We start from the raw sequence: 9493 nt of genomic DNA on the forward strand, positions 1-9493 counted from the left end.
TTATGTGGTACCTTGTCAAACGCTTCCTTAAAATCCATATAAACAACATCCACTGCATTCCCTTCATCAACCTGCTCTGTTAGTTCATCAAAAAATGCAGTTAGATTAGTCAAGCATGAACTCCCATTTATAAATCCATGCTCACTCTCCTTAATTAACTCGAACCTCTCCAAGTGACTGTTGATTTTTTACCCTGATTATTCTTTCTAAAACCTTACCCACCGCTGCTGTTAATCTAACTGGCCTGTAGTTACCTGGACTGTCCTTACACCCTTTCTTGAATAAGGGTGTCGCATTTGCCACTGTTTAATCCTCTGGCACCTCCCCCGTATCCAGGGAAGATTGGAAGATTATGGCAAACTCTTCCATTATCTGCATCCGCATTTCCTTTCGCAACCTGGGATGCCAGCCATCCAGACCAGGTGATTTATCTACCCTAAGCACAGCCAGCCTTTTTAGTACCTCCCTCTCTCAATTTGTACCCTCTCCATTGACTCTACTCTCTTCACTTCGACTGATATTTTGTCAAATTCCACTTCCTTAGTGATCACTGATACAAAGTACTCATTAAGTAGATTAACATTGCCCTGAACCTCTAAGCTTATATTATCCTTTTTGTCCCTTATAGGCCCGACTCAACCTCTTACTACCCACTTATCATTTACATGCTACTCGAAGATTTTTGGGTTTCCTTTCATGTTGACTGCCAGTCTATTCTCATAGAAATAGAGAATAAGCAAATATAGAAGATGTAAGTATTTCCCATCCTTGATGAGGTGGAATTTTTTATGTTGTGGGTGGTAATGTCTTGGCCCACGAGTGTGGTGGAAGCGGAGACAATCAATGATTTGAAAAGGAAATTGGATGGATACTTGAAGGAAAGAAACTTGCAGGAGGAAAGGGATCGAGCTGGTGAGTGGAAATGACTAGATTGCTCCGGGGAGAGCCAGCATGGACGTGATAGGCCAAGTGACCACCTTCTATGTTGTAAATGACTCTGTGTTGTTTCTCAAATTCAATCCACTGGTACTTGGGAAATAATCTCAAAGTAAATTGTGCAACTGGAAAATCAGAACCAAGGCAAGGGACGCATAAGGAAGCAAAATTGCTGAAACCCGGGATTGAACCAGGAACCTTTAGATCTTCAGTCTGACGCTCTCCCAACTGAGCTATTTCAGCCCTACATTAACAGCGGCTTGGTGTCCTTGTTTTGGAAGAAAATAGATACATTCAAGTTTTCCAAAAAATTAAAGAACACAACATGTGAGTAATATTCCCCATTGCTTTCTCAGTACTGATGGATTGTGAAGCGGGAGACAGCCAGAAGTGCCACTGAGCAGCACAGACCCCGAGCTGAGAATGAAATGAGATCAAATTCAATCTTTCATAGTGAGATGCTGCTGAGAGGTAAGAGTCCTGAATCAAAGCGAGACTTGCTCATTTCAAACACTCCCTGTACTCTCTGCTCATGAAGCCTTTAAAAAGGGAAAAACAGAATGACACTCAAACTCACAACCCTGCCATTAAAAGTCTCATATTCGACTGACAGAACTGTCACTTCTACTCGGTCTCTTACTGGATGGATGCAACTCCAACGCAGGGATGGCATTCAAATTCTCCCATGGGTCCACATGTCAGAATGAGTTCCATGTTGTAGACTCAAGCAAAGGAAATCTGCTCACTTCCAAAACTATCAGCGAATTGAAGCTGATTACAATCAACATCATCAGAGGTCAGAACTACCTGGTGAAAGAAGACACCCTGAAGAAGGATCCACAATTATTCAAAGGCATCGACAAAGTGAAAAACAAGAAAATCGATGAGTCAATGCAAGACAAACAACAGAAACACTGAAGAATTCCATTCCATTCCAGTCCAGAACCCAGTCCTGTTGTTTTTGGAGTCAGGTCACAATTACAGCAACAACTTTATATTCCCACTTGGCTATCTGTACATTTAGTTAATTGCAATTTTGCCGACAAGCTCTTTGAATCCAGTTGTCTGGTCCTCATGCCAGCTATGTTTGGAAGTCAATACCACCTTCTGCAAGGCTGAAACCAATAGATAACCTTAATCTAAAAATGCCAGCAGGCCAGGGCTCATCTGGGATTAGAACCCTGGATTTCTTACATGTTAATCAACCACATTCCCTAAGCGAGAATCATACCCGTAGACCAAAGAGCCACTGACCAGTCAGGTTTCTTGAGCTGCTGTGGAATTTCACTGGAACCCCCCAACCAATCATCCATTTTTTTTCAGATCAAAGCAACATCCTGCAAATGCTGAAATAAAAACAGAAAGTGCTGGAAATGTTGAGCAGCTCTGGCAGCATCTGTGCTGTGAGAAACACAGTTAACGTTTCTGGGCACTCACCTTTTGTTTCAGCCATCCTTTCAGACTGCTTCTGTCCATCCAATCTCACTTTCTATTCTATCCACATTCTAACCATTCACTACGTTACTACATTTTTCATGAATTCCTCATTTCTTTTATTAATGACAATTTTGTATTTCTGGCCTTTGCTTCAGACACCACCACAAGTGGAATCATGTCTCCATCTACCCAATCAAACCACTTCGCTGTATCCTCACATTGCAATGTTTCTTTAACCCTGACAGACTGTGGAGTTTCTGCTGCTTGATTGCAGTTCTTGCTTCCCGCCAGTAGATGTCACCTCACTCCAATACAGTGAAGTTTACAAATCTGAGAGAGACACAACAGGAAATAATTGTTCACATTATAGTGAATGTGTGGGATTTAGAAATACTAGGAGTGGAGACGAGTTATTATTGCACTCTGCTATTACATCTTTTATAATGGACTCCAGCATTTTCCCCACGACTGATGTCAGGCTAACCGGTATATAATTCGCTGTTTTCTTTCTGCCTCTTTTTTTAAATAGTGGAGTGACATTAACTACCGTCCAATCCATTTGAACTGTTACAGAGTCGACAGAATTTTGAAAAAAGACCAGAAATGCATCTGCTATTTCAAGGGCCACCTCCTTAAGTACTCTGGGATGCAGATTATCAGGCCTTGGGGATTTATCGGCCTTCAATCCCATCAATTTCCCAAACATTCCCGACGAATACAGATTTCATACAGTTCCTCCTTCTCATTAGACCCTCTGTTCCCCAACATTTCTGGGAGGTAATTTGTATCGTCCTTTGTGAAGACAGATCCAAAGTATGTATTTAATTGGTCTGCCATTTCTTTGTTCCCCATTATAAATTCCCCCGTTTCTGACTGTAAGGGGCCCACATTTGTCTTCACTAATCTTTTTCTCGACACATATCTAGAGAAGTTTTTACAGTCAGTTTTTATGTTCTCTGCTAGCTTACTCTCATACTCTATTTCCCCCTTCTTAATCAATCCTTTTGTCCTCCTCTGCTAAATTCCAAACTGCTCACAATCTTCAGGTTTGCTGCTTGTTCTGGCCATTTTATATTTCTCCTCCTTGGATCTAATACTTTCCTTAATTTCTTTTGTAAGCCACAGTTGAGCCACCCTTCCTGTTTTACTTTTGCTCAGACAGGAATGAACAATTGTTGTAATTCATCCATGCGCTCTTTAAATGCTAGGCATTGCCTATCCACTGTCAACCCTTTAAGTAACGTTCCCCAATCTATCATCGCCAACTCCCGCCTCATACCTTCATAGTTTTCTTTGTTTAGATTCAGGACCCGAGTCTCGGAATCAACTCTCTCACTCTCCATCTTAATGAAGAATTTTATCATATTATGGGCGCACTTCCCCAAGGGACCCCACACAACAAGATTGTTAACTAATCCTTTCTCATTACACAATACCCAGTCCAGGATGGCCTGTTCTCTAGAGGTGTTATACACCTCTATCAATTCTCCACTCAATCTCCTTTGATATAGGCAGAATAATCCTAGCTTTTCCAACCTAACCTTGTAACTAAAATCCCCCATCCCTGGATCCATTCTGGTAAATCGCCTCTGCATCCTCTCAAGGACCCTCGCATTCTTTCTAAAGTCTGCTGAGCAGAACTGGAAGCAACACTCCAATTGGGGCCTAACCAGAGTTTTATAATGGTTCAGCATAACTTCCCTGCTTTTGTACTCAATGCCTCTATTTATAAAGCCCAAGATCCCATATGCTTTGCTAACCACTCTCGCAATATGTCTTGCCACCTTCAAAGATCGGTGCACATGAACCCCAAGTCCCTCTATTCCAGCACACTCTTTATAACTGTGCCATTAAGTATATATTGCCTCTCCCTATTCCTTATGCCAAAATACATCACCTCACACTTGTCACTATTAAATTCCATCTGCCACCTGTCTGCCCATTCTGCTAGCCTATCACTGTCCTGTTGCAGGCAGTTCATATCATCCTCACTGTTTGCCACTCCTGCAAGTTTGGTGTCATCGGCTTATTTTGAGATTCTACTCTGTATTCCAAGATCCAAGTCACTTACCTTTAGCAAAAAAAGCAGTGGTTCTTTCACTGACCCTTGGGGAACACCACTGTCGACTATCCTCCGGTCTGACCAAGAACCATTTAATATGACTCGCTGTTTTCAGTCTTTAAAACAATTTACTATCCAAATGGACACTGACCCTCCTAATCCATGAACCCCAATTTTGTTAACCACCCTTTTATGTGGTACTTTATAAAATGCTTTCGTAATATCCATATAAACAACATCCACTGCATTCCCTTCATCAGTATTCTCAGATAGTTTATCAACAAATGCAGTTAGATTCGTCAAGCATGAACTCCCATTTATAAATCCATGCCCACTCTCCTGAATTAACTCAAACCTCTCCAAAGGACTTGATTTTTTTCCCTGACCTGTTGATCTCATGCTGATAGCAAGCTCACCAGAGAGCATGTATTTGGCAATGTGACCGTCATCCATTTGGCCCAGTCAACAGAGTCACCGCTGACTCAAGAGGGCAAACATGCTGCGGATCCCTGCACGCTGGTGTACTTCCGCATTCGGCACTCTGTCCTGCCAGGAGATGCCCAGTATCCATCTGAGGCAGTGGAGGTGGAAGCTGTTCAGCCGATTTTTTTGGCTTGTATAAGTTGTTGATGCTTCTCTACTATAAAGGAGGGTGCTGAGAACACAAGCCTGGTACATGTGAAGCTTTGTATTTTCGATCAGTTTGCTGTCGGTTCACACTCGTCTTCTCAACTTTGACATGACAGCTGCAGCATTGACAATCCTGGTGCTGATTTCAGCATCAAGGGACAGATTGCTGGTGATTGTTGATTGAAGGTATGTGAAGCTGTTGACAACCTGCAAAGTGAGGTTGTCGATGTTGATGGAAAGTGGAGTCTCTACGTCCTGGCCCGTAACTTTCATCTTCCTGATGCTGATTGTCAGTCCAAACTCTTTGCAGGCCAGGGAGAACCGATCTACAAGCTGCTGTGACTGAACTTCATTATGGGATGTCAGCACAGCATCATCAGCAAATAGCAACTCACAGACTAGGAATTTACCCACTTTGGTCTTGGTGCACAGTCTTGCCAAGTTGAACAGCTTGTCGTCAGCTCTGATGTGCAGGTGAACACCTATATCTGAGTAATTGAAAGTGTACAATATCAGCATGGAGAAGAATATGCCAATTATAAAGGATGTGATAACTAGACAGTTCGAAAATGATGACATGATTGGGCAGAGTCAACATAGATTTATGAAAAGGAAAACAGGTTTGAAAAACCTGTTGAGATTTTTGAGGATGTTACCTATGGAACAGATAAAGGAGAACCAGTGGATGTGTGGTATTTGTATTTTCCTTTGGTAAGGTCCCACACAGCAGGTGAGTAAACAAAATTAGAGCACATAGGCTTGGGGATAATATACTGATATGGATTGAGAATTGGTTAACAGACCGAAAACAGAGAGCAGGAATAACGGGTCCTTCTCAGGATGGCAGGCTGTTACTATTGGGGTACTGCAAGGATCAGTGTTGGAGCCACAGCTGTTAACAACCTATATAAATGATTTGGATGTGGGGATTAAATGTAATATTTCTAAGTTTGCAGATGACACAAAGCTCGGTGAAGTGTGAGTTGTGAGGAGGATGCAGAGAGGCTTCCAGGGGACCTGGAGAGGCTAAGTGAATGGGCAAGAACATGGAATATAATGTGAATAAGTGTGAAGTTATTCACTTTGGTAGAATAAACAGAAAGACAGAGTATTTCCTAAATGGTGAGAGGTTGGGAAGTGTCGATGTCCAAAGGGACCTGGGTGTCCTTGTTCCTGAGATACTAAAAGCTCTTGTGCAGGTGCAGCAATCAATTAGGAAGGCAAATGGTATGTTGTACCCACACGAGGGGTCATGAGTACAGGAGTAAAGATGTCTTGCTGCAATTGTCTAGAGCCTTGGTGAATCCGCACTGGAGTATTGTGTGCAGTTTAGTCTCCTCATCTTATGAAGGATACACTTGCCATAGAGGGGGTGAAACAGAGGGTCAACAGACTAATCTTTTTTTTGCAGTTACTTCATTTCATCTCAGTTTGTTCAGTTTGCTTACCTACTGTTTTTTTTCAGGTTTGTACTTCCTGCTGTTCAATATTCAGTCCGTTAACACCTAATCTGGACTAATGCTTTGTCTTTCAACACACCATTAACATATTGTTTGCCTTTGCTGCATGACCTTTTGGTCAGCTATGTGGCCTTGTCCAATCTACACCTTCTCCTTTGTTATCTCTTGCCCCACCCCCACCCCACTTGCTTATAACCTGTGACTTTTCTAATATATGTCAGTTCCGAAGATGGGTCACTGACCTGAAACGTTAACTCTGCTTCTCTTTTCACAGATGCTGCCAGACCTGCTGAGTGGTTCCAGCATTTCTTGTTTTTATGTCACCAGACTAATCCCTGGGATGGTGGGATTGTCTTATGAGGAAACTGGGCCTGTATTCCTTAAAGTTTCGAAGAATGAGAGGTGATCTGATTGAAACTGACAAAATTCTTACAGGGCGTGACAGTGTGGATGTAGACAGGATGTTTGCCCTGGTTGGTGAGTCTAAAACCAAAGGACATCGTCTCAGAATAAGGAGTAGGCCATTTAAAACTGAGATGGGTGGAATTTCTTCACTCAGACGGTGGTGAATCATTGGAATACTGTGCCCCAGAGGGCTGTGGCAGCTCAATCATTGAGCATGTTCAAGACAGAAATTGATAGAAATCTTGATACTCATGACATCAAGGGATATGGGGATAGCATGGGAAAGGGGCTTTGAGGTAGGTGATCAGCCATGATCGAATTGAATGACAGAGCAGGCTCGACGGACTGAATAGCTTACTCCTATGTTCCTCTGTTCCTAAGAGAGTTGGCGCCAGCGCGCAGCCCTGCTTTACCCCACTGCTGATCTTGAAAGCGTCTGATGTTGCTCCATTGTAACTGATGGAACTGTGCATGTTCTCGTGGAAAGAAGAGATGATGCCCAAGAGGTCAGGATGGGCAGCCCATGTTCCATTGCAGTTTGAAGAGGCCGTCTCTGCTGACAAGATCAAAGGCCTTAGTGATGCTAATAAAAATGAGTGAGGCTTTGTGGCGCAATGGATAGCGTGTTGGACTTCTAAATAATGATTAAGTCGCTATTCGAAGGTTGTGGGTTCAAGTCCCACCAGAGTCAGATTTTGGACCAGAAACAGAGGAGCACAACGGAACAACAAATGAAGAAATGCGCCAAAAGCACAGACTCGGAGACAGAGCGAGAGAGAGAGGAGCACGGCAGGAGTAGAGCAGGGGAAAAAAAAAATCGAGGAGTGACGTCATAATGGAGAGTGAGAGCAGGGAAACAGAGAGCCGCTGGGGTGAGGATACAGGATTTGGTTCTTTCTTCGGTGCAGTGGAAGGAGCTGTTTGGTGAGGATCTGGTAAGCTGTGACATCACAGGCAAGCAGGTAGTTGATTGGTTTGGAAGAACCGACCTGCTTGATGCGCATCTGGTAAGTGATTAAGATCCATTTTAGTCCTAACGTTTAAAATAGTAAACAAACTAGTGGTAAGTTTAATAAAATATGCAATAAAATGAATAATTGAATAAAATATTTCAGTAGTTAATTGAAACACGTTCAGGATGACAGGACAGGTGATGTGTCACAGCTGCAGCATGTGGGAGTTCCTGGATGCCAGTGTGATCCAGGGCAAACACGTCTGCGGTAAGTGTTTGCGGCTCAAAGAGGGAGAAAAAAGGAATGTAGTGGTAGTCGGGGACAGTACAGTAAGGTGGATTGACTCTGTTCTCTGCAGCAAAAGCAAGAGTCCAGACGGCTGTGTTGCCTGCCGGTGCCAGGATTCAGGACATCTGCTCAGGGCTGGAGCGAAACATACAATGGGAGGGGGAGGATCCAGTCGTCGTGGTCCATGTCGGTACCAGCGACATAGGCAGGACAAGGATAGAGGTTCTGCAAAGTCAGTATGAGGAACTAGGCACCAAATTAAGAAGCAGAACCTCAAAGTTAATCATCTCTGGATTATTACCTGAGCCATGTGTAAATTGGCATAGGACAAATAAGATTAGAGAAAGTAATGTGCGGCTGAAAGACTGGTGTGGTAGTAGTGGGTTCTGGTTCATGGGGATTGGCACCAGTACTGTGGAAAGAGGTGGCTGTACCGTTGGGACGGTCTACACCTGAACCGTGCTGGTGCCGGTGTTCTAGCGAGCCACATAACGAGGGAAGTAGAGACGGTTTTAAACCGAATAGTGGGGGCAAGGGATCAAATTTGGGAAGATATGGTGAATCAAGGAGGAGAGACAAGGCAAGAGAGAAAGGTATAAATATGGGAAATGATAAACAGACTGTGACAGGAAGGGACAGAATGTACAAATCTAAGAGTAAATCGACAGATAAGGCTAGAGGTGACAAAAATAATAAAAGGACAAAACTAAATGCTCTGTATCTGAATGCATGGAGCATTTGAAACAAAACAGATGAACTGGGAGCACAAATAGAATAAATAAGTACGATCTGATAGTCATTACAGAGACATGGCTGCAGGGCGACATAGATTGGGATGTGAATATTGGAGGTGACATGGCATTTTGGAAGGACAGGAAGCTAGGAAAAGGTGGCGGGGTAGCTCTGTTAATTAATGATGGTATTAGCGTAATAGAGAGGGATGACCTGAGTTCTGGTGATCAGGATGCAGAAGCAGTTTGGGTACAAATGAGAAATCATAAAGGCAAGAAGTCACTTGTGGGAGTGGTGTACAGGCCACCTAACATTAACCACACTGTCGGATGGGATATAAAGGAAGAAATAATGGCAGCTTGTCAGAAAGGTACTGTGATAATTATGGGGGATTTTAATCTACATATAGATTGGAAAATTCAGATGGGCAGAGGTAGCCTAGATGAGGAGTACATAGAATGTTTTGGGGATAATTTCTTGGAGCAATACATTCTGGAGCCAACCAGAGAGCAGGCTATACTAGACCTGGCATTGTGCAACGAGATAGGATTAATTAATGACCTCATAGTTAAGGTGCCCCTAGGTAGTAG

The 9493-nt window shown here is 43.1% G+C and overlaps 2 non-coding genes across 2 annotated transcripts; one reads left to right on the forward strand and one right to left on the reverse strand.

The window, feature by feature from the left end:
* Window positions 1–1106: 1106 nt before the first annotated feature.
* Window positions 1107–1179, reverse strand: trnaf-gaa (transfer RNA phenylalanine (anticodon GAA)). The gene has a single exon. It is a non-coding gene; the product is annotated as a tRNA-Phe (tRNA).
* A 6351-nt stretch (window positions 1180–7530) lies between these two features.
* On the forward strand, window positions 7531–7621 carry trnar-ucu (transfer RNA arginine (anticodon UCU)). The gene is given in 2 exon segments: window positions 7531–7567; window positions 7586–7621. It is a non-coding gene; the product is annotated as a tRNA-Arg (tRNA).
* Window positions 7622–9493: the final 1872 nt, after the last annotated feature.

Source organism: Heterodontus francisci, chromosome 50 (assembly GCF_036365525.1).
Source record: "Heterodontus francisci isolate sHetFra1 chromosome 50, sHetFra1.hap1, whole genome shotgun sequence".
Classification (NCBI taxonomy): domain Eukaryota; kingdom Metazoa; phylum Chordata; class Chondrichthyes; order Heterodontiformes; family Heterodontidae; genus Heterodontus; species Heterodontus francisci.